The sequence below is a fragment of the Amblyomma americanum genome, chromosome 1 (assembly GCF_052857255.1).
Source record: "Amblyomma americanum isolate KBUSLIRL-KWMA chromosome 1, ASM5285725v1, whole genome shotgun sequence".
NCBI lineage: Eukaryota > Metazoa > Arthropoda > Arachnida > Ixodida > Ixodidae > Amblyomma > Amblyomma americanum.
Window position 1 is genome coordinate 279060159 of NC_135497.1, and position 23030 is coordinate 279083188.

Below are 23030 nucleotides of genomic sequence, written 5' to 3' on the forward strand. Positions count from 1 at the left end.
TAGAGACCTCAGTGAAATCACTTGAGGTGAATGTGAATATAGCAGGAGAAGGTAGAGCAGATGTAAAGCGAAGCTGAACGCAGTTAATAAAAAGGAAAAGCACGTGGGAGCGCAACGCCGTTGAATTCTTCCTCATGAACAGTAAAGGGATGAGAGTTTTGATTTCAAAATTATATGAATGATAATAAAGAGAGCGATTAAATAATAATGATTAAGTCAAAATGTAATAATTGATAGAAAAGAAAAATTTTGGAACACTTAGCAAGGCAGTCGGTGAGATTCTATCAGGAAATTTAGAACAGCGGTACAAACAGATCTGTGGCTGAACCCAGATATGGTGGCGCCAAATGATAGCAAGAGCGGGCTGCTCAAACTAAGGCCAAGATGCTGCAAGGGCTCCTCCAGCAACGTTTTTCTCAGAGAGTTGAATCGGCGACAATACAGCCAAAAATGTTCTATAGATTCAGGGTCACGGCAAGATGCACAAAGGGGAGAGAGCGCCAAACCCGACTTGTGTAAATAGAAATTTAGAGGGGGGATGCGGCAGAGCAGCCTACTTCTTCTTCTTAGTAAGCATGACGCCTTTCTGCGTATTCTTCTTCTCCTTTGTAAGCATGGCACGTACATGCCCACGCGGGGGATTGGCCAAGGTTCAGTGGATAAACCCAATGAGGTATTTGCGCGGGGAAAAATAGGAGTGAGAATATTGAATCAAGATAAAAAGGGGAAAAGTCGAATGAATTAAAGAAATATGAATTACCAGGAATATAATCGAGCATTTTTGCACATGCGACAAAATTTTGTATACAGCTAACAAGGTAATCGATCAGTTGCACTTATGTAATCATGAAGGTAGCCGCAAACACTGCTTAACGGAAATCCCTTTGCGCTCGCATCGAACGAAAGAACTGGGAGATACAGAGGGAGTCCTAACCTCGAAAAAAGGACCTCCAAATACTGTTTTCTCTGAACGGCGAACCGCCGGCAAGAGAGGAGAAAATTGTCTATTGTTTAAACTTGCCCACATGATACACAAAGTTTGTCGCAGCGAACCCAGATCTGAATGAGTGCAAATTTGAGGGATTCTGCATCGCAGAAGCGTCATTGACACCTCACAAAGCCTTGATTTACACCACCGGATATTCCATGGGTACTTTAAGTGGTGAAAATCTACGGTATTGAGCAATGGATCACTCAAGTTGGCTGAAATATGTTGGAAGCGCTGGAAACGTGAAGTTGCTAACAGAATGAGGTGATGGACGGGATAGATTACAGGAGCGCTGAGAGCATACCTTGCCAATAAATCAGCCACCTCGTTAAAATAGACGCCCGAATGTCCAGGTGCCCAGACAAAGCGGATCTCACGCACTGTGCGCGGAACAAAAAACCCAAGCGGACGATTCAATAAAGATTTTCGCGAATTTTGGAGAGAGACCAGAACTGAAAGGCAGTCTGCAAGAATAAGAACCCGTGCTATACATGCCTCGGAAGTTTGAGAAGAGCCAAACCAATGGCCAGAAACTCTGCGAACAATATAGGAGTATAATCTGGGATACGAACGGAATAGCTCCAAGCCAACTCCTGCGAATAAATTCCAATCGCCGCCTTCTCACAGCTGCCGGAGGCATCAGTGGAGATAACAGTATGAAGAGGAAAATTCTGTAGGTGTTCAGAAAGGAGACCATTTAGGATATTTGCGAGCATATGTTTCGCATGGGACGGGAAAATACGGTCGTAATAGAAGACGGGGTCAGCCTGCGTATCTGCAACTTGTTGGAAGGAGATCAGATCAACCTGAAGCGGGGCTAACACATTCTGCGTGAACCTAACTTGCGGAAACTGATAGCGTGGCCAATGATTAGTGAGAAACATGTGTGGTTGGGATAGAAAAATGGGACTAATAATGCCGAGGGCCGGGTCAAAGTACCTGAGTAAAGTACGCACTGTCAGAAGTTTGAAGCGGGAAAAGAGACCGGGGATACGGGCTTCCAGATAAAGGACAGCGTTTGAAGCTGAATTTGGGAGGCCGAGGCATAGCCGTATGGTACGCCTTTCCAGAAAAGCTAATGGCTGCAGCTTCTAGTTGGCGCTACCAGAGAATAAGACGCAACCTAATTCCAGAATCGGTCTCATATAAGCCTTATACAGCAACAGTAACGTGTCACGACGCATGCCAAACTTTTTATTGCCAACTCGTGTCAACCGGCTTAGATCACGTTTCCCTTTAATAACATTGTTCTTAATATGGTGTAACCAGTCCAAACTTTCATCATAAGTAACGCTTAGGTATTTAACCGACTCCACCTGCGGAATTGGAGTGGAGCGGTAGACTAGCGAGATGTACAAAGGAGTGGCGAGCGGAAATACCAGCGCGCCACATTTGCTGACATTAAGTGATAAATTAATTTGGTTCAACCAGAATTCAATAGCATTCAGGTATGCCTGCAAACATTCGTAGAGTGCATGAATATCCTTTGCTGATGCGAAAAAACTATATCACCTGCGCATACATAAACTGTAATGTTTGGATTAATGGGTATGTCCCGAACCAATATGTTGAAAAGCAGTGGAGACAAAATAGATCTTTGCGGCACACCTCTTGATTGAACATAGGTATTAGAACAGAAAGATCCGTCTGTACAGAAGAAATATTTCTTTCTTTTAAAAATTTACAAATCCAAGCATAGATGTAGTGCGGCGGATGTAGCCGAGCAAGGTTGTTAATAAGGACCGTGTGCTCAACGCTGTCATATATGCCTTAGCAACATCGTGTCACCAAGGCCGCAACTTCTCTCTTGCGCATCGAGAGTCGCATTCGGCCTTCGAGATCCGCATGCGCAGACCATATAGAACAACCGCGACGAAAGCCAATCTGTGTGGAGCTGAGGCCGTTAACGTGATGAACATGCTCTGTGAGTCGACTGTGTACTACTCTTTCTATTAGCTTTACTAAATTTGAGGATTAAAGCAATCGGCCGAGTATTGTCTAACGGAAATCCATTCTCTGCAGTTTTCAAAAGTAAATTTATTTTCGCAATTTTCCAACTGTAAGGAATCCAAGAGTTTTCCAATGACGCATTTACAATATCCAGAAGGTGAGTTGGAAAGTCTTGCGCTAAAATGTTTAACATGCCCACAGTAACCACATCAGATCCCGGAGCAGCAGACTGCATCGAGGAAACAACTGGGAGGAGTTCCGACACGTCCACCTCAGGATAGTCCGAGCTGGGGGCGAGAGTGTGCAAAGGTTTCGTTTTCTGCACATGGAAACGCTAAGCCAGCCCCTGAGCTATACGTTCTAGGTGTTGCTTAGCTTCCTGCGGAGACAATACCATTGACATTATGCGGTTGGAGGCCGGAGAGTTGTTAATTCTGCGCCATGAATCTATATAGAGCCTTCTTATTCTGGGGTTTAGAGAGATAATTGTTTAAATTTTGATTATAATCTAGATTACAGCCGTTCAGATCGGCTTCCTCTTCCTCTTCACGCTACATAGCACGCGGACTCTGCCGCCTCTAAAGGCACCTACGGAAGGATAACGTTCGCAGCACTCCATGCGGAAATTGCCCTTTTTTGCCTCAATTTTGACACACGCAGCTCCACTCGGGTGTATATTACCTCTCCTTCTATCCTCTCTCCCTGTCCCTCACCTCTTTCATTTCATTTCTCCATCCTGCCTGCTATCCTTTGCTTCCGCTGACCCAACTCAGGTGCTTCAGTATCGATGGCAGATTCCGGGGATAGCAAAAAGCTTTTCCTTCCTTTTTATTATTATTTAATAAAACAACTACTAGCTCCGCTCGCGCCCGGCAAGGTGGCTCAGTGGTTAGGGCGCTCGGCCTATCGATGGCTCGCTGTTGCGACATAAAATTTCGGTGCAACTACTCGCAATACATGACCGATGACAGCTGCTGCTGCTCAGTACACTGGAATGAAGGACAGCGTCATCGAGATTTTTCCCTGGTCGTTGCATATGTACAAAAATGCAAAGGTTCTTGAACGACAAACATTCATTAAAATCTTTGTCCTCTACTTGCTACTTTCATGGCCTTTACGTTTTTCATATCAGCGGCATGCACTGATTTGCTGGTCCCGGACCGATATAGTTCTAGACTTCGTGTGATATTTTCTTTACTTAATAAATACGCAAAAACATGGAAGCATTGATATCAATTATGGCTGCCACGAGTGAACGATAAGGGGATAGTTGGTATGACATGATTACAAGAAATAAAACTGAGCATGGAACCAGACACACAAGATAAGCAAACAGAGCTCGTCCTGTTTCCTTCTATGCTGTGTCTTGTCCCCTGCCCAGTTCTATGTTTTCTAATCATGTCTGCCACGATTTTTAAGACATACGAATACATTCCTTTATTTAAAAAATACATATTTCACTTGTCTAGACAGTGCTTAGCGTTGTCTAATACACATTGGCATTGTCAATGGCAATGCAGTTATTATTGATCCTTCCACAAATTCTATGTGGAGGCCGGGCTGCGACAAACCCCCCCCCCCCCCCCCGCACAAAATTTCTGGCTATGCCACTGCTTACGCCACCTCGATAATCTGTTTCTTTTTTCTCTCAAGTTGTTTCGGTTTCGTTTCAACACCCAAACAAGCAACCGATTTGAGGTCACGTGGGTCATGAAAAAACTGCGATATAATCGCTGCTTATTCATTTTGTGGGATTCCAACTCTTGAGCAGGCTTGCGTAAAAGTTTATGTGAATTAATAGACGAAGGTAACAACCATGCTGCAGTTTTTCTTTGTCTGGACCTCAACGCGTCGGTTTCGTCACAGCCGCCATTCGGCTGTTGAAAACGAAAGCCGAAACCAACGTTTCTAGATTACAAAGGTAAATCTAGTAACGTTGGCCGAAACAGCATCTCTGCTGCGCAATCCACGCGGCTATCCATGTTTTCTAATGTGCAGCATATGCAGCGCATCATACCAAACAAGTAAACTCACGAATAAAATTTGGTGTCACTGTTCTTTTAAATTAATGAGATGAAAATCTGTATGTGCGACTTATTTCTTCAGCTATACTTCCAGGCTGGAGGCTATAACATTGACTTCAGTCACTATCAACTGCTCTTCGAGACGGAGAGGAAGAAACACCTAAACGTCTTCTCTAAACTGGCGGCAGCTCACGTGCAACGGACGAACCTGCAGAGAATGAACATGTGGCTTGCTGTGTAGGTACACTATTTCTTCTCAAGGGTTTGACTCAGTAATCATTGTATTCTTCGGGCAGGTCATCAAGGACTTCCTCCATCTACTTGATGAAACAGAGCACAACCACCAACATCGAAACATGCTCCTATTTGCTTCAGAGCAAACGACAGAATCTGTACGAGTCCTTTTGCTGTCGGCTTTAGACATAACTGATGAGCTGCACAAAGCAGGTGTGCCTTATTGCTGATGGCCAAGCTGAACCAAGATCCGTTGGAGGTAACACGTGTGCATAATGATGGTGAACATAGCTCAATTTTCTTGAAGTAACAGAGTATAACCCAATGGGCACTGGAACTCCCTTCGACATTCTGCGGATGACCTGAACGTCCGTAAGACGTCCATAGGAGTGTTAATGTTCACTGGGTAAGCGTCAGCCTGTTGTAAAGAGCGCAATTTTCTTGAAGTAGCTGCGTATAAGTGGCAGCCTGTTGTAAAGAAATAAATTTGGTTATAAACGGGTGCTATTACTAAGAAATTTTTCGCCTGCTTTCTTCTTTTTTTTTCAGAGATTCTTCGGAATTGTCCGCTCTTTTCACGTCGATGATGACCATCCCACGATTATACAGTTCAGCCAGATTTATAGGCTTTTGTCCCTGTCCCCCCCCCCCCCCCCCGTGAATAATGCAGTTGAAGGGAACTGTTCTGGAGCCGCTGAAAGTGTCCTCGTGTCGCTGCATGACAGCCTCGAAGAAAAGGCAAAGGCTGCTGCGAAGCTCAGGAATGCTCTGCAAGAAAAGCTGTGCAAGAAGCTTCTTAGCATCAGCTATCTTTCGGGTGAAAGTATTGACCAGGGCGACCATGGATATGAAAGAGCCGGCCCAAACGAAATGGTTGCCTATTACTTAGCAGGATATGTGCATAAGAAGATAACTAAGGCAGTGCATTGTAGGATTGCCAGGTCATGCTGGCGGCTGCTCCTGAACACGCCAGCCCAAGTGTTGTTGTCCAGGATCACTTGACTGACCTGAAGTCGTTCAAGCCAGGATGCCTTCGCGAGCCGCCGCTATGCTGTACACAGTCATTAAGAAGATGGACAGCATTGTTCACAAAGCCCTTGAGAAACGCGTTGTATTTGGTGACCTGCTCAGGGAGGTACTAGACAGGCTTGAAGAGTCCTCTGTGCCTGCAGTCGGTTGTGATGTTCACTGCAGAGAAGTCACTGCTAAGAAGCGTAAAGGATTGGGCAAGTTGGTCAGACATGCTTAACGGAATAATGGCGCAGATCAAGTGACAGGACAGCAGGAGAGTACAAACACACACAAGCGCCACTCAGCAACCTTGCTTTTCTTGAGCTTTTCCTTTTTCTTGGCCTTGAGTCGATTCTTTTCTTCATCACTCAGACGGGCCTCTACTTTTTGTTTCCTGTGCAGGCCTTCAGCGACCGATACCAACAAGGGATCCGGATAGCCCGCTGTCTTTAGGCGCATGACCTGCATACTGAAGCTCCTGTCCATTGCATGATGACACGACTTTCTGAGAGCATCGGTGAAACAGTGTTGCACAATGGCTCTCTTTACTAGTTTGGAGTGGGCTGACTAGTATGGCAGGAGGCCTTTCTTCGCACTGGGTTCATAGCACCAACAGATGTGGTTGTCCTTGAAGGTCAGGCGAAGGTCCAAAAACCTTATAGAGCCTTCACTTGGAAGCTCATGAGTTAGTAGCAGAGGCTGTAAGCCTGTCGTGAACTTCCTCAGCGTTCTATCAATGAGATCCTGTATCATATCTTCATGCTGTTTCACACAACCTCATAAAGATCGGAGCTCGTGCGAAAGTCAGAGTGGTATGTTCCGCTCCTGTCAAACTTTCTGCCCTTTGTAAGAAATCCTGCCATGTCAAGAAAGCGAAGCCGGACTGCATAATCAACCATGAGAACAAATTCGTAGCCTGTTCTGAAGGAGTCGTTTACAAGATCCCTCTACCATGTGGTGCCAGTTACATAGGCCAAACAGGAAGGTGCCTCAACGAGCGTCTGAAAGAACATCGCAGGAAGTTAAGTCAATTGACAATTGAAGGCCATTTAGCAGAACACTGCAGGTCCTGGAAGTGCAGGGTGCTACTCAAGAAATGCTCTGTTATTTACAAGCACAAAGATCAGCTCACCCGGGAAATTGTAGAAGCGCAAGAAATAGCATGGTAAAAGAATGCAGCGCGAAAAAAACAAGGACGAACAGAAGTGTACAGGACAGGGCGCTGACTACCAACACATTTATTCAGAAAGATGAGCTGCTTATATAACGCAGTCCAACACCCACATGACCAAGAAAATAGCAAACGCGTTCAACTATCTAATACAAAAAAACTAAACGAAGTACACAAAATCAAAGTGATACATATCTATAGGTAACGCAAAGTCAGCCAAGAACCGATAAAACCGAGAGGACCACGACGAACCGTAAGGTGCACGCATGGAAAATGATCAGTCAGCGACCTTTGCCGCCAATGCAGCACGAGGCAAAACGAAAACGAAAATAACAATATAGTCACCGAACACTAAGTAAAAGTTGAAGCTAAAAGCAGGGTCGGGGCCAAACGCATAACAAAACAATACAAAACGCAACGCAAAAGCTGAGTCAACCGTTCACAGTCAAACTGAGTCAAAAAAGTTGAAAGTTCTCTAGAACAAGAATTAAAAGCAGACGTGATTAAAAAAGACGTGTTTATAGTGGGCCTAGAAAACTGGACTCCTTGTCTGTAAGTAAAATTGAAGGCGTGCTGACGCACTTGTCTCCAGCTTTGGCTGTCATCCTTGCCTCAATGATAACCCTTTCAAATTTCTTTCCGCGCCCGTGCTCTGACAACCGTGCGCGTGTAAAATGGTTCGCACCTTTTGCAAGACTTGCAATGGTCGTCCAGGTGCGCGCCGCTTTTGTTGTGGACCCTCCGGCGGTGTTCAAACAATCTCTCGTTGAGACACCTGCCGGTTTGCCCAATATACACGCGTCCACACTTCAAGGGAATCTCGTAAATGACACATGTAGCACAATGTGTGAGTGGTTCTACATGTACGTCTAATAGGGCAAACCTTCTTCTTTTGCTTTGTCAGCAGTGTACACACTCGTGAAAATTTGCACGGGGCTGAGAAGACAAGGTTTACGTTGTTTCTTTTTGCAACCTTCTTTAAATTGTGAGACAGCTTGTGAAGATACGGTATGACGGCCAAGGGAGGTCGTTTGGCCTGTTCTAGCTTGCCTGCGTCTTTGCCTTGCACTTTCAATTTCTGGAGAAGAGTCTCTAAAACGCTACTCTACGACCAACGTCACCGTTCTCGGAGGTGCATATATGGCGGGGCCAGATCGGCGGCGGCGGGCGTTTTGCGAAAATCGCCCAAAAAACGCTCCATGTATTCCGGGCTTATTAAGGCGAAATGTTCGCGGTCGGCTGGGTCGGGAGTAGTACCCGCGTTTTGTAGACTTTTTCCATATGTTTATGTCTCCGAGGGGCGCGCTTACCCGCTTTTATTATACCAACGAGCTTAAAGCGCCACCCTTTCCCAACGACAACGCTCAAACTCGCTGAATGCAACGACGCAGCAACGCAGACAGCCGGCATTTCCCCTTCTTCTTCTTCTTCTTCTTCTCCTCAAGTAATAATTTCCCCTCCAGTATTCGGCGGCAGCGCCGCGCGCAGCCAACCGCTTTTTTTTTTTTTTGCTTCTGCACCTCCCATCCAAACCCGCTTCGCTCTTGCCACTACAACTCCTTCTAGAACACTACAAGCACACTACACTAGAACACTACAAGGTGTCCAACGATATATGAGACAGATACTGCGCCATTTCCTTTCCCCAAAAACCAATTTAAAAAAAAATGATTTTAAAACAAAAACCGAAAGTACATTTCTGCCGCTAGGCGGCCACTGGTACCTTTGGGCATTTGATTTTTCCCGCCTGCATGTGTGCGTGCTTCAGAGGCTGACGTGAACTGCCTTTTCGTCCACGTATTTCGAGGTAGGGTGTTGAAGGGAGTGGGCATATATGACTGGAGAGGTGCGTAGGTTCGTTCACTGCTGTCCGAGTACCGTATCTGACGCATAGGGACAGAAACTGCCTTCGGAGCAAAACTTGTTGTTGGGCTAGTTGGTAAGCCATGATCTCGGAAGAACCAGTGCAAAAAAGGACAAGGAAGAAGGAGGACGACACGGAGAGAGCGCACCTCTGTCCTTCCTCCTTCGTTCTTGTCTGTTGTCCTTGTTTACGCAGGTTCTTCTGAGATCACTGCCTTCGGACGCTCTGCCGAATGCGCTTCATTGTTCTAGATTTGGAGAAAGTCTGGCGCTCACTCACATTTTAAACCAGGTCGTGTTTTAAACCACTTTATACAGTAGGTCATGTTTTAAACGTTTGAAGTCAGAAAGCATTGCGGAAGTTATGTGCGCGTGTTCATGCGCCAGAATGCATTTGTGAAGTAGCAATCGTTGTCCTGAAGTCATCGTTAATGAAAAATACCAGCGCTGCCGTGATGTGGAGACGGGGAGCTTCTCGGCACTACTGACCTGCCTCGAAAGGTACGCAATCCTAGCTATGTCTCGATACGTGCTGGTGTGCATTTTTCAAAGGATATTTTGTGGAAATAGCAGCCTCCGGGCTTGCCGGCTCTACCTAAGTGCCATGACCAGCAGAGCGACAGGCTCCTCTTTCCGTAAAGTATCCAAGGAAGAGACGCAGCACCGAACAGAGTTCGCCGAGGATCATTCGTCTCGCAGCTGTTATTGTTTTGACGAAATGAATGTTGCAGAGTACTGGCGCATGCCGCTTAGGAGCTCAAGTATGTGTTCTGCCAAATTTAAAGTCGTTTAACGCTATTTTGTCAAATTCCTTGCCGCATGGATTATTCACACGCGGTAATTTTTCCGGCCGTGCACAGCGACTGTGTTTTCTGCATAAAATGCATTCCGTATGCCTGACGTCTGAGTTCAAAAGTTTTTCTGCTTCTCAGGCGCTGACCGCTGGTCGTTTTGTGCGTCAGGCCGCTTTGCAGTTGATGCTACCATCTGTTTTAGGTTTTGTGTTTTACAACGACACCCAGATTAAGAGATCCTGTGCTGTTGAAGCTAGGTATCTTTAGGATGCTTATTCAAGGTTTTAAAAGCTTCATTGTTTGGCTAGAGTGCCCTAATTTCTGAATTTTGGTGTTCTGTAATCGTGATGGTATCAAATGAATGCCTGCAGGGAGAGACAACTACTTCCACATAGGTGCCCACAGCCATAGCTTTCACCTTGCTGCCTCTGGGAAATATTCATGAGCAGTATGGAAGCAAAGGTGTGTTTTAGTTCTTGCTGCGAGCTTCTTTTTATATTGTATGTTAGGTTCTATTCGGACCATTTTTCCTTCTTTTCTTCATCGAGCTGCTTCATGAAACACGGTAGATAGCCTAACAATGCCCACACTTATTTCTACAGCCCCGGTCAAAGTATACAGCCCAACGGGGTTTCCTTCTGAGCTGTTTAGCATGGCTCCCTAGCACATCATGCAGTCCAAAGTGTGGGAGGATTGAGGACGCAAAGCCATTTTTCTTTCGAGAGATTACGGTTGCTGAGGATGCATAACGAGGCATGCTGCAGACCTCGCAGCGAAACCCTTTGAGCTGTATACTTTTGACAGGGACTGTACATCCCTGCTGGTTCGTTGTCAGCATAGGGTTATCGCAAAACAGTGAGTATTGTTGAACATTGTTTTCTGAAATGCTGCATTAAATGAGTGAAGTGCCAAATGTGTGCATGGGTTTGTTTTGTATGATGTGAGTAGGCCAAAAAATGTAGCTTCTCGCGCATCTTCTTTTGGTGTGTCGTGAAGTTGGGAATTTCTAAACATGGGCAGCATCATTTGTTAATAATGGAAAATGGGTTGTTACAAAAAGTAATGCAAAATAAAATCCTTTACTAAATCAACACCCCAACTCACTTGGTGCTCGTTTTAAGACCTGCTTTCATAATTAAATATATTTGTTCAAATGTTCGGGCCTCTGTATGACAAACATAACGCAGGTTCACCCATTTACATAAGCCAGTCACAAAGTCCTAATGCATCAGTAAGTATGAATACTTAGACATTCAAGTGTAAAACATGAAAAAAAAAACATAGACTCTGACTGTAGCATCAGCATTGAAGCTGGCAGCTGCAGCTAGGATCTAGTAAAAGGCATTGATAAAGATGGCATAGAAAGCCTGGAGGGCTAGTTTGTGAGACATCTGGTGCCAAGAGCACACATACAGATGTAGGCAAGTGCAGGTTGAGTAGCTTTTTGGTTTTAATAAATCTTCCATTTCCTCTACATTAGAAAGGCCTGTACATTCTCTTATGCCAGTGCAGACTGTATTAAGCAGAATATCCAGATGTGTGGTTCGTAACCCTACTGATCCTTTCTTTTTTCGAAGATGTAAGTGTTCATTCGCCTTTTTCTAACAATAGCTGGCGTCCAAATTATTTAAAGCATTGGCCACAGTGTAATCAGTAGCATTTACCTGCTGCTCCTAATCCGTATGTGTGTCACTTGCAAGCAGAGGAGGATATTCCACCTCACCGCTTCTTGCATTGCATTAGAAACTATGAGCGAAAGGCAACGGCTTCCAGAAGTGTGCACATGCCCACGGGCCAGTCACAGTTGTGGAAGCTGCCGCCTCACTAGCATAGGTTCGGCTCCACTCTACGAAGTTGTGAGATGCAGCATACTAGCAGTGTAGGTAAAGTGCCAGACTGGGTGTTTAAAGTGTTTTTTCTCTGGTATAAGCATGCATTGAGGTACCTGCCTAATTTTTGAAAATCTTTTATTATTTTTGGAGCAATCCAGGAAGCCGCAACATTGAGCAGCGATTAATCCCCGCTCTTTCCATGCAGCCCATCGACGACGAACAAGTGCTCTTGGACTAAACCATTGTAACCGCTTCGAGAGCATACATCACTGTGCTGCTGCAAGGGTGATACACGTGTCGGCGCAAGTTGTTCCTCCTGCACCTCCCCCTGCGCATGCATGGCCTGGACTGACGTCACCATTCAGCCAGGAAAGGCTGCGTTGGTTGACAAGGGTCGTCATTTTGGAGCAATCCAGACAGCCGCAGCATTTAGCAGCGGTTAATCCCTGTTTCTTCCATGCAGGTACGTGCTGGTTGTTTTATTGCCTGTTAAAGAAAAGAACGTATTTCTTGTTGCTGTATTGCTGCATATTTGACGAAAGGGATGTCATAAACCACCGTCAACGATTAAGGAAGTGGAAAGGGCACTGTCTGAGATGTCTGCTCATTTTGATGCCAAGCATGATGAACTGAAAGGTACGCTGAAAACAGTAATTGAAACAGAGTTGCAATCAGTAAAAGAATCTATGAGCTTGAGCGGTGAAAAGTTTGAGGCTTTCAAATCTGAAATCATGGAGACGAGGAAGGAACTTGCTGCTACTAAAACAGAAAATGAGGAAATCGGAAATAACAACTGTTCGACATCATAATTAAAGAAAGTAACGAAGGAGTTCACTGATGTGCAACAATACAGTCGAAGAATTAACCTCCAGATAAAAGGTGTTCCTGTGGTGATGGGCGAGAACCTCATCTCCACCTTGAAAACAATATCGGAGTGCCTGAACTCGCAAGTCGATGAGTCTGACATTGAGGTCATTTACCGTGTGCCCACAAAGTAAACAGATGAACAAAACATAATTGCCAAATTTTTTTCTCTTACTGTGTGGGATAAACTTCTGGACAATGCTAAGAAACAAAGTCTGAATGTTCCTCACTTGGGGTTTGAGGGCGAGATGCCCATTTACGTGAATGAACACCTATGTCCTGCAAACTAAGTGCTCCTAGGAATGGCACTGAAAGCAAAGAAGTACAAAAAGTGGAAATTGACATGGGTATCAGATGGGAAAATTCTGATGCAAAAAGTTGAAAATTGAAATGTTATACTCGTGATAAGTGGAGAAGACTTGCGACAAATTCTTTAACACAATGGCTGTCGGTATTATGCAAATCGAGCGAATCTGGAGAGAAAGAGAAATCTTCAACGCCTATTGATCATATCTACTGTGACAACGAAATGACCGTGCGCATTGGCGTTTGTGAAATAACTATTGCTGATCACTATCCAACTTTCATGTTTTTACCACACAGTTACATGCATCCATATTGCAAAATGTACTCTCGAGATATAAGAACTCGAGTGAATTATGCCAGTGCCCCAAACCTCTTGTAGGGCACTGAGTTTGAAAATTCCACGACAGTGGCGTCAACACAAAATGCGAGAAGTCGAGGGTGAACAAGATAGTGAACAAGGGAGCCGTAGTGCTCCCGAAACGTCTTTTCATCTTTTGACTTTGGCCAGTGACCAGCAATCTGCATCAGAATGCGAGAACTTCATCCATTCCATATCAAACACTATTATGAAATCCACACGCGAAGGCGCACTTCGCAACTACAAAGAAGCTGTGCACCCATGGATTAATGATTGTATACTTTGTGTTCTAAAGAAAAAGATTCCATTTATCACAAATGCAAGCAAAACAAAACAGTTATTATCGCGGAAAATTCAAGCATTATACCAACCTTGTCACGAAACTCAGCATTGATTCGAAACAAGTGTGGAAAATTGTAAAGGATGTCACAGGACTTGGACAAATAAAACGCATTACCCCTGATGGCTGTTCCGTGCAAATTGTTAATGATTTTAATAGCTACTTTGCTAATATTGCTGAAACCCTTGCAAATCAGTTCTCGTCTTATTCCACCTATACATATTAACCCACCTGGGGCTGTCCACAACAACCTTAATCTAAGTACGATTACTGTCGAGGGCATTGTATCTGTTTTAGGAACACTGCCGGTTAATAAAGCAGTTGGACATAACAATATTCACACCGCAATATTAAAGTACAACAAACATGTGTCTGAGTCTAGATGCTGTCCAAATATTCTCAAAGTAGCCAAAGTTGATCCTGTTTATAAAAGTGGGGCCCAAAACGATCCAAGCAGTTATCGATCGATATGAGCACTAAGTATTATCAATAATATTTTTGAGAAACAATTCGCTGCTGAGCTAAGAATATTTGTTAGAATAACATAATCTCTCTTCAGCAGCATGGCTTTGTCCCAAAAAGTCTACCTCTACAGTGGTTCTAACACTTTCCCATTTGATAAATTCAGCTCTCCATAATAACAAAATTGCAATCAGCATTTTTTTAGACCTGAAGAAGGCATTCAAAGTGTATCGCATTTGATACTATTAAAAAAAATTTTCCGCTTATGGGCTTTTTGATGATACGCTGAAATTTTTCACAAGTTACTTATCATCTCGACAATAAAAAGTGGTAAATAAAAATTATGAGTCTAAATATGGGAACATAAAATGCCGAGTTCCCCAAGGATCTGTCCTGGGGCTATACTGTTTTCCCTTTATATGAATGACCTTCCATGTGCAGTTTCATGCTACAAGATTCTCAGTATGCAGACGACACTGCCCTCATGTTCACAGGTAATTCGTTGTCTGCAGTGCAAAATGGCATTATGAAAGATTTATTGGGCATTTCAAACTAGTTCTCTAACAATCAGTTGACTGAGCATCGGCTCTAGCTGCTATTCTTTTCAAGTTGTGAGACATAGGTGAGACAAGTTATGTCTCACAACTTGATAAGAGTAGGAGCTAGAGCTGGTGTGAGTAGTATTCCCTGCTGCAAACAAATTCCAAATCTCTGCAAGAGCATCAGTCGGGAAGGGCTGTCACCTGCATTCTACAGTGCCACAAACATATGGTGTACAGAATGGAGCTATCCTGTGGACTATGTTATATCGGCCAAAGAGGGAAATGCCTAACTGACTGTCGAAGAGAACACGAACGCTTCTTAAAGCCACCTCCCAAACGCATTGTGGTCATACATTGGCTGCCATGCAAAAGCTGCACCCCTGTTTTCAGCCGGACAACTTTAGTGTACATGCATAAGGACCACAGAATGTGGGAGATTGTTGCGGAGGTGATTGATTCATCACGAGCAAGACAAGTGCTTTGGCAAACCTTCTGTTGCGCTCACACTAAGAGAACTAGACTACCTCAGCAGCTTAAATGACAGAGTGGTGGTTTTTGTACATTTTTGAACATTTTTCTGTTAGTTTTTATTTACCATTGTTTTTGCCCCATGCAGTCAATTTCTGATGCAGTGCCACATGTTTGTTCTGCTCGTTCTTCACTTACTTATTGCGTGACAGTGATAATGGTCATCAATCGGGACTCAGCACCGTGTCTATCTGCTTCATACATCTTGTCGTAATCGTGCTGTGGCTTTACCTGATGAGCATCTACCGACTAGCTCGAGAAAGTAGCCTTTTACATTGTGAAGCCATTTTGCAGGCTACATGCAAGAGCAGGAGTGTGGTCAGTGGTATGAAGCCTCATAGAAAAGGAACTTGCATTCATACTTCCAATATTCACAAAAATAAACAGTTTCTTGGCATGACTTTTTCTCCAAAACAGTGTAATGTACTAAACATGCGTCATGAAATGAAGAGCTCATGATTTTTAGATTGAGCATTTCAAGTTCACTGAGAGCAGTATTTTGAAGCAGTTTGGAGCCTTTGCTTTTAGAATGCATTAAATTACTAGTGCAGTGCAAGTGTTTCCCATCTCGCATGTTGCTGAAAATTGTTGGTTTTCTAGCCTCAGCTGCGTCCAGAACATATGAACACACTTAAGCAGTGCCAGAGTGTACTACAATCAAGATCCCATTTATGGAATGGGGTTATGCTGCCGCTGTTTTTTCTCTTTTCTACTGATTCAGTGAGCCTGGTACTAATGGCATACAGGTTAATTTTTTATTACAATATACGAGCAGTGTTTGTTGACTTGTAAGTGAACAAAAAGTGCAGCAGTAAGGGTACAGTACTGCATGTAAAAGTGCTTATTCTTGCATGTAAAGGATTGTTTTTAGCTATGAATTGCTTTCTCGAAAGTGATCAGAGCCACATTGGCTCTACTGGCATGAGTGCCTGTGGGACCACTGCTGTTCTTTGAAGAGCCTCACTTGTTGTCACTAGATGCTAGATTGGAAACAGTAGGTGCATTAGTAGCATCTCTGTTTACGTATATAATTATACTAGTTGAAGCCTTCTTTATTTATATGGGAGCCCTGGTTCTTCTTTCTCGCTGTAACTGCATCTCGGCCTACTAGTTAGTAATGGATACCCCTCGAGAATGAAGTGCATAGGCCCCCATACGAGGCCCTCTACCCAACAGTGCCAGCATATTGCAATGACAGCAGTCAACAGCCTTGTACATATTCGCATAGCAATGTAGATGACTAGCACATACAATGTCAACATTTAAAGTGCACTGTCATGGGAGAAGGTCATACTTGACCTCCTGCTTTCCGGTCATGCAACTGAAGACCGTGGGGGCATATTCATGTGCAAGCATGCCCTCTCCATTATGCTGCTGGGGAGTCAGTTTTCTCTTGTCAGCTTCTTGTGGTGCCACAGGTGTTTGTTCTGATTTGATTGGTCATGTGTTCAAGGTGGTGGAAGTTATATCACTTTATGTCATGGCGGCCTTTTTTTTCTATTTGTTCCTATATAATTTAGGGAAGTGGCTATTTATATTATTTAACTATGTGTAGCGTATTTTCCTTTCCAAATGAGCACACTTGTAGGAATGTTGTTCTGCAATCAGCTGCAAATTTTTTTGAACCGGCAGGATCTCGCATGGTTTGAATTAATGACTATTCAAATCAAAGTAGGCATATTTTTGGAACTGAACAAGCTTAAATTTTGTAGGCTTACGAAGCTGTTAGGAAGGTGCTTACGTCTGTACCTTAGCATCATGAAGTCTCCTTTGCTGCTCAAGTCTACAGTGGCACAATGCTCGAGATCTATGATAATGCAGGGTGTATATCTGAAGTACTGGCAGGAACGATTACACTGTCCAAATGCACAGGGGAGTCCGAGTGCTCAGTGTCATGGTTAAAAATCTGCACAATGTAAAGACTCATGTTGATGTCCTCTTTGTAACTTGCTGTCCAATTAGCACTTAGGTAGGTTTGACCAATTGTTCAGAATAAAAATTGCATTTCAGGTCGTTGTAAAGCAGTAGAGTGAAGCACTTAAAAACTGCTCTGGGAATGTATTTAGCAAAGTAGAATTTTGCACAAGTTGATGAAACACGGAGGAAACAATGCCGAGAAGGTAGGACCTGTCAAGTGCTGAAAAAACAATGTCTATTGCGTACGTCCTTCTCAGAAAATGACTGCATCTGCTTACAAGCTGCAATAGTAGGAATGTGATAGAACACGTACTTGCATATTGCAGAGCAAATTTCCTAGTAGAAAACAAAACCTACAGAAGGGTAAAAAATAGCCAAGGAAAGCTCAAAGTAACAGGATACCCACCTTGCAAACAACCAGCATGAAGCATTTTTCGTTACCAGTTGGAAGCATTCTTTTGACACGAGAGCATGAAATGAATGACACGCGAAACAATTTATATTAAAGGCCAGCTCGGGGGGTTTTTTGAACATGGTTTGGTGGTAGTCACATCACATTCTATAGTCTCCTCACTCTGGTTTAAAAAGCCGTTTTTCAAAATACCAAGTAGAAGTATTTCAAAGGATGAAAACCCAGGAAACCTAAATCGTGTTTCGACCAAACAATGACTCCACGGGAGACCGCCACCCTATGACATCACAGATATTTACACAAAGTCTATCTTGTGTTCATTGATTGGCTGAGCTGGTGAGTGCAAGTGCGAGCTTGGGCCATTATTTGTCTGAAATGACCAGAAACCAGCTCTACACTTTTGTCGTTCAGCAGAGCAAATATCGATGGTCGTGCATCCATTGGCATCACACACGCATTGTTGCCCTCTGCCAGATATTGCCATGATGTGGGAAATGTGAAAGTTCTTTGCACTGCAATAGAACACCTGCCCACTGCGAAACTTGGCACAAAGGATCAAAAAACTGTCGAGAACATACTGTGAAAGTTTTAGTATAAACAGACTAGGTAGAAAAAAACGCGAGTTGGGGGGGAGGGCGTGATTAAAGCGGATTTTTAACATTGAGTTTTAAGGGAAACCAACCAAATGGTCTTGCTTTGTTCGTCCTATCTTAGAATTCATCATAACCGAGTTCGCATTAATGGAAGTCTATTGTAGTTACTGCAAGGCTGTGTGAAGGGAGCACGCTGTGTTGCCCCGTTCGAGCCATAATACACATGCGTCAGCCCACTGCAAAGCATGCTGTCACTGTCTGCAGTTCAGAGACACTGCAGTCCTTAAGGGCAACTCCGGGAATTTTTTGAGAGTCATGTATTGTGGTGAAACATTGGCTCTGAGTTTTCCTCCCAATCCTGATTATTTCTTGCAAGTATGGCAGCCTGTGCGGAATTCGTTCCTTTCCCTATCCATTTTAAAGTTTGCTGTTTCCTTAGCCTCAGTTCCGGTGATTTCTGTGGGCAACAATACATTCGCAACGATCACAAACATTAGGCACACGTTATTACTCTGCCCGCATGAAGAATCAATTTTCGTACTTGTATTAGATCGCCTAAGGCATGTTATGAATTGGGGTCATTGCCAGTCAGTATTTCTTCCATTGAATGCGCATACGAGTGTTCTCTGAACAATGTTCATGAGAGCATTGCTGCATTGACCGAAGCATCATCCTTGATTGTAAACTGATGTATGTTCGGTTTTCTGCTTTAGAATAGTTCCACTTGGGATTTTGAAAAATTGCTTCTTGTGCCAGAGATAGGAGAGTCCAAGGAATGGGATGCGCTCATTCAGTCAAGATATTGGAAAACTACCTGAACTTGCCCCTTTGTTGGGTTTTCTCTCTTTAAACTGATCCGCAGCACATTAGAAAAAACACGGAGTGAGTCGCTCATTTCGCACGCCTCACATTACCCGATTGCTTCTAGTACGTTAAAGATATTGTTTGCCTTTTGAGACCAAAACCGAAAAATACACTCAAAAAAATAATCATACATCATTCAGTTGCCGTAGGTGAATTCCACGCTGTGACTCTCATCACATCAAAGATAAAAAGCGCATTACACGAAAGAAAAAAATAGATAAAAAAATTTGGCACCTCTACTTTTAAAGAGGCAAGGAAAGTTTCCAGGAAAAATTTTGACCGTGCACTACTGCATAAATTGGGAAGTGTCACACATGTCTGCATTGCATCTGTTGCCATTTAGAATGCTCATACTGCTTAACTTCTCGCTATCTTTAGTGGTTTTCACTGTTTTTTGTTTCAAGTCTAGTTTCCTTGGCATTACTCTTTCGAATGTGCGTCAGATGAAAGGCAATTTTTTTTGCTTCTCTCACATTTATCTTCTAATTTTGTGTGCCACTTGGTCTATAGATCTTGTTTATGTCATTTTTCAGGCATTACAGAAGTTTCTTGCAGTCCGGCCAATATTTTGACCCATATAAGTGCTGCTATATACCTGGTGGTAAGTTGGCCGCGTATTTTGTTGTTGTCTTATACTGAATGAGGTCATTCCGCGCCAAACGATCCAGACTTTGTGCTTGACTGAGTTTGATTTCTTAAAAAAAACTCATTCTTAGTATGTACTGTCGCAGATTTTCCCACCTTGTTTTTGCCAGAAAAAAAATATTTCATGGCAAGGCCGTCATTTTAAGTTTACAAGCGGTAGCAGAGCCTAATCGTTCGAAATCTTGTAAAAATAAACGTTTTTACGCATGACTTAAAATTTTTCGTATAAATAAACGACATTGTGCTTTCGTATCCAAAAAATTAAACGAACATTTTTTCTTTCAGTCTTTATATAGAACAAGAAAGAAGGTACAAACATATGAAAATTTGTAATTCTTGTCCAATTTATGTTCTCATAGTAGTCATTTCAGCTATTTCTCTGATTTTTTCAAAAGGCAAAGAAGCCGATAAAAATTTTTTGAGATGAAAAACATGATGCGTGTCAGCAAAAAAATTGTAAATTTGATAAATTTTTTTTTCAGGCTTATGCAGCTGTCAATTGCACAGTGAGTAAAAGTGTAATTGGAACAATTATTGTTTTATGCGAGAAAATAAGTTTGCAAGTAGAGTCGCTGCGTTCAACCCCAGCATTGTTCGCGGCTTGCTTGTACCTGCAGTACACGCTATAGCTGGCATCAAGGACACACATGAGCTTTGCGGCATGGTGCTCCAAGTGGATGCTCCTCATGTTTTGCTTTTGAAAGGTCTGCTGGCATGTTCATTCACATTTTGTCGCTTTTATCTCTTAGGTTGCACCATTGAGAGACAGATGAAGGCTTGATGTGGTGAAACTTTTGTTTTCCTTTTAATGATAGCACTTTTGAAACTGCCTAGTGAGTCCACCTTCATTTTCTTGAATTATTTGTTGGGGCGCTCGGAGCGCTACGACACGCTCGATAGTTTTCTCTACTCCACCCACGTAAACAGCTCATAGAAGGTCAGCATTTGTCCTTTGTACGGCCTCTGAATACTTTCTGTTGCTGGCAAGGGCCTCATAGTTCCACCAATGCCGTCGCAAACACGACTACAATGTGACGTGGCGAAAAATCCGTTCCGCTGAACATTTGAAATCATTTTCATGGTAGCAGAGATTTTAACTGATTGCTCAGACTGCAAAGTGTGCTTTGCAGCTCAGTACCGTTTGTGTTGAGGTACAATAGTCGTTCTGCCATGCGGCCACTTCATTTTTACTTTTTGTAAACGGGCCCTTCAGCAGATGTATGTATTACCAAAGCTGGCTGTATGGAAGCCCAGCACTCCATTGTATTCGAGCAGTGGAGTGCTGGTTTTTGTATACTTGCAGCCGGAGGCAAAATGTGTTGCAGGAAGCACGGAGCAATGTCGATGTTGAAGGCAAAGGCTCAGTTTGCCAAATTGTTTTCTATATTAAAAGAAAATGTGCTCTAATTAAACTTCTAGCAATAGATGCCATTAATTGGTGCAATGCAACTTGCTATATTTCATAATTTCACTAAGATGACCTGATTTTGCAATTGACAGCTGACTATATCTCAAAATGGGAATTTTCTCAACTTTAGAATTTTTTTGCTGACTTGTCTTATGCTTTTGCTCTCTGAAACATTTTTATCTCCTTCTTTGCCTTCTGGACACCTTAGAAAGATGGAATGACGACTGTAATAAGAAAAAATTTGATAAAGGATTCAATGTTTAGCACCTTCTTTTGTTTTGTTCAAAAGAAAGTATGTTCAATTTACTGCATATGAATGTGCAATGTTTTTTATATATATAAAGAAATTTTTGCAGTCATGCATAAGAATGTTTATTTTTACAGATTTTTTTTCAAGCCTAGGTTTTGCTACCGCTTCCAAACGTGAGATGGTGTCCAGAACATGAGAAAATTTATTCCGCCAAAATCAAGGTGGGATAATGTTTGTCGTAGTAATGCAATAAGCCAGGATTTTTAAAAAGAAATCGAATATGTTCGATTGCTAAGCCTGGATCAGTTGGCGTGGAATGCCCAATGTCATATAAATGTCAATTGTGTGCTGTTTTGAAGCAGTATTTATATTTTCGTAGCTCGAGTAATACTCCAGTGTAGGTAGAATGCAATTTGTTCTGCTATCATAATTGTAATGGTTCCATATCGCGGCCTTTAGTTTTGCATCTTGTGTGGGAACTTGCATTGCTTTCTAACTAATTTTTGCTGCAGGCATTCATCCCATATGGATGCTGCTGCTCTTGAGCAGCATACTCAACTGGACCAGTGGAGTGGTATCGCTGTTTGTACCTTTGGTAAATTTCTGGGAAAAATTTATGCATTCATCTGGCTCCTTGTTATTTTCATGGTTCATGTGTAACGGCGGATGAAATGCTCATTGCTCCAAAGGATGAATGTGGCCATTTGTTAACGCCATTTTATAATAGCAATATATGCAAAAAGATTCATTCTATTTATCTAGTTAGTACTTTTGCTCACTACGTTTTGCATGTATGCTTGAAAGGAAGCGAAGCGCACCCCTTGCGTAGTAACAAATTCACCCGACTTATTTGCTTTGGGTATTGTGATGTCCCAGCTAGCATTTGTGACCTCCAAGTGCACAGTTTTATGTGTAGGTATTTTTGTGTATTATATGTATGTATATACTGGCTGTTGCCGTAGCATGAGCACTAGGCCAGCAGCCAGTAAGTCATCTCTTTTCCATCATTCATCACACCTCATAATCTGCCTGAGTGCCATGTAACATTTGGTGGAAGTGCTGGATATCATCGGCATCCTGGTCCTGGAGCTTCGGCATCCTGCGTCAGCTGTCGTCGTTGGCCGTTTAGTTCTTGGCCTGCATCTACTGACCGTGCCACAGCCTATCAGACCTGAACCAACCTCGCCGTTCACCCTAGTACCGTCCCCTGGTCCGACCAGAAGACATGATGAAATGAAGGCGCTGCTGCGACTAGATCCTATGACCCGCCTGGCTCGAGACGCGGCCCTAGCATGAAGACACCGTTCCCCAGCCCAGGTCATTTGGTGTGTCCTGGGGCCACGGCCGTCGGCTATGGCACCCTGTGGCCCGGAAGCTTTGTTGACCGGAACTCATTCTCTCATCTCATTGTGGGAGCCAGCACTTCACCACCTTGCCATTTCTGTTGTGCCGTTGCTGAAGCCGATCACCATCTCACGCATTTCTTCGTCGGTGTCTTCTTCTGTTTACCATAGGAATTGTTCGCTGGCCCAGAGTAGTGTCATGAAGAAGAAGCTGGCAGTGGTGTGAGATGGAGCACTCGCGCGAGGCTAGCAGCCATGAAATCATCTCTTGTTTATCGTTCATCGCGCTCATTCCTTTGCTGGCTGCCATGTAACAATATGGCATGACATC

At 43.3% G+C, this 23030-nt stretch overlaps 1 protein-coding gene across 5 annotated transcripts in view; it reads left to right on the plus strand.

Moving 5' to 3' along the window:
- Positions 1-9136: 9136 nt before the first annotated feature.
- Positions 9137-23030, plus strand: part of LOC144115175 (uncharacterized) — a 39230-nt gene continuing 25336 nt past the window's right edge. For 4 of the 5 annotated variants that reach the window (XR_013311296.1, XM_077649400.1, XM_077649395.1 and 1 more), the window contains exons 1-4: positions 9137-9742; positions 10407-10497; positions 12073-12330; positions 19587-19654. The gene's annotated coding sequence lies outside the window, so the exon portion shown is untranslated. Of the gene's footprint in view, positions 9743-10406; positions 10498-12072; positions 12331-19586; positions 19655-21868; positions 21952-23030 lie in introns of all 5 variants that reach the window. The other variant, XM_077649396.1, reaches the window with a different exon arrangement.